This window comes from Atta colombica, unplaced genomic scaffold, assembly GCF_001594045.1.
Source record: "Atta colombica isolate Treedump-2 unplaced genomic scaffold, Acol1.0 scaffold295, whole genome shotgun sequence".
Classification (NCBI taxonomy): Eukaryota; Metazoa; Arthropoda; class Insecta; order Hymenoptera; family Formicidae; genus Atta; species Atta colombica.
In genome coordinates, this window is record NW_017259398.1 from 224264 (window position 1) to 226974 (window position 2711).

Consider the following 2711-nt stretch of genomic DNA (forward strand, 5'->3'; position numbering starts at 1 on the left):
TGTCGGAAATAAATATACGTTTATATACGTTTATAAATATATAATTTATATACGTTTATATACGTTAATAAATATACGTTTATAATTACATTACTTGCATTAGTAATGATTTAAGTAATCATTGAAATGTGGCAAAACATTAAACATTGTGAGTAAATATTTATTTTTAAAAAGTTAGCTATTATTATTATTATTTAAATAAAAGTATATTAAATAAGAATTATGATACTCAGATAAGATACGAGAAATAATGCAATCAAATAAAGTTTAATTTTTTTATTTAAATTATAATATCAGAAATATAAAATATCAGCAGTGTGAGAAATAAATGTGTTTGAAAAACTATTCATTATTACATTAATACTTAGTAATAATAAATGTTGAAAGATAAAATGGAGTTAGAAATCTTTTTTCATAATTATACATTTTTTAAAATTAAAAATAACCATTTTTTAATTTTCAATCTTAAAAAGAATGTCGCATTAATTTACATATTTATATAAATATTTAGAATAATCTTACTTTCTTATTGAATAAATAATAAAAAGCAAATTTAAATTCACATTTTATTTATTTATAAATAAGCATTACGCACTAAATTATACAATATAAAATATAACAAAAGATACTAGACATTGTACTAGTCATTAATAAAAATTTAATGACTTCTTTGGATTTGCTCTTATGCGTAAATTAGTATATATTGCAATCTATAAAAATACATATTCAAAAATACATTTTCAATAATCATCGTAGTATTCTTTATCACTTTTGTGATGATGTTTTCCATGTGCAATTATCTTATAGATTGTATGTGTATGCTTCACATTCTTCACCCGATAAGGGACATGTATTACCACTTTCTTCCTAAAAGAAGAAGTCTTAAAATATTGACACTTTTACAAATACTTTTCATGTTTGTTTATTATATTTCCATATAACTTGACTATAAATACTTACGATCCAATCGATTGATGTATCAATACGAAGACGGTTAAAAACAAGATAATATACTGCAACAAACAAAAATTATTGTATGTAATATTCTTTATATATGTATAATTATCTTTCTATTTTGCTGTTTATATAAACTCTTCTGATTCTGAATTAAATTTAAAAAATAGAAATATTTAAAGAAATTAAGTATATCAAATAAAAATTATTTGTAAAATGGATATCAAACATGATATTTTTCGAATCACTTATTACTCGTAAATTAAATTTATTTGAAATCTAATATTAAAATTAAAATTAAAATTAAGTTAAATTAAAATGAATTAAATTATATTTTCAATTAAATATTAAATTAATCAAAATTAAAATGTGGTATTATAATAAATACATCTTACCAAAAATTTGTACCGCATTGTGGAAAACATCAATCCGTTTGTCTGTAAAGCCTTTCTCGAAGCACTTTAAACAATCGAGAGATATCTTCTGAGCATCGCGTAACTACGAAGCGAATGTTTATATAGTGTAACCAGTAACTAGCGAGGAGAATCTCTACAAAATATTCTATGAAACTCCGCCCACATGCATTCATCAGAATCACTTGTATCTATCGCTCTAAAATATCATAAAACAATCTTTTTACATTGGGTTTCCTAATGATTTTCACATATTTTGACGCCGCTTTATTAAGAAGCATTATTATCATAAAATGTTTATTATAAAATATAATTTTTATTATAAAATCTTTATGTATGTAATTTATTTCAGTTTTTCTATCACTGAATAACTCTGAAGAATATCTCTAAAAATTAATACATTAATTAATACATTAATTTTATAACGTTATTACAATATATTTATTGAAAATTTTTAATGTAACTTGCGTGATAAGAAAAACGTAATTTTATTCATATAACAAGTATTCTTGTTGACGAAACAAAGAATCCCTGAACATTATGAAAATGCATTTTCATGTAAATTCAAAGGGGAGATAGAATACATAAATTATGTAAAAGTAGAGAATATATTATATATACGAGGGTCGTTTGAAAAGTTTTTGAGTCTCAACGTGAAAATAATCAAAATCATTCTCGATGTCAGTGTTTTCATTTGATGAAATCTGTGTCCTCCGAGTCTAACTTTGAGCCTAGAAAACAGAAAAAAGTTGGGGATCAGATCTGGTGAATAATTAATTAACGGTGGGTAGTTAATTCAAACCGCAATTTGTAAATTTTTATCGATTTTTTTTCCATTTTTACAAAAACGCTGATATCGACTGGCACAAATGACTCTTAAACAACAACTGAGCGTTCAAAATGACTATAATTTTCACAAGTATCTTGCAAAATATGTATGTACGATTGTAGTACCAGAATAATTTTGATGAGTAATCCCATTTTCATGTTGCTCAAAACTTTTCAAATGATCCTTCTATATCTATTACTCGTATTCATAATCAGGCCTTATCTTTAAGGCTTCTTTAAATTTATCTTTAGATACTCTACGAATTATTTCATTAGCTGAGGATCTAAAGATAAATTTAAGGAAGTTTTAAATATAAGATCTGACTATGAATACAGGTGTATATGTGTTAAGGAATGTGAAGCTACTAAAATGAACATGTAGATAGATAAATTTATAAATAAAAAAGAAAAAGATTTTTAGATAATGAAAAAAAGGAGAAGAAGAAAAAGCAATAGAGATAAAATAAGATATTAGGAGGAAATAAGAAGATGAATGTGAAAGGAGGAGTATAATTA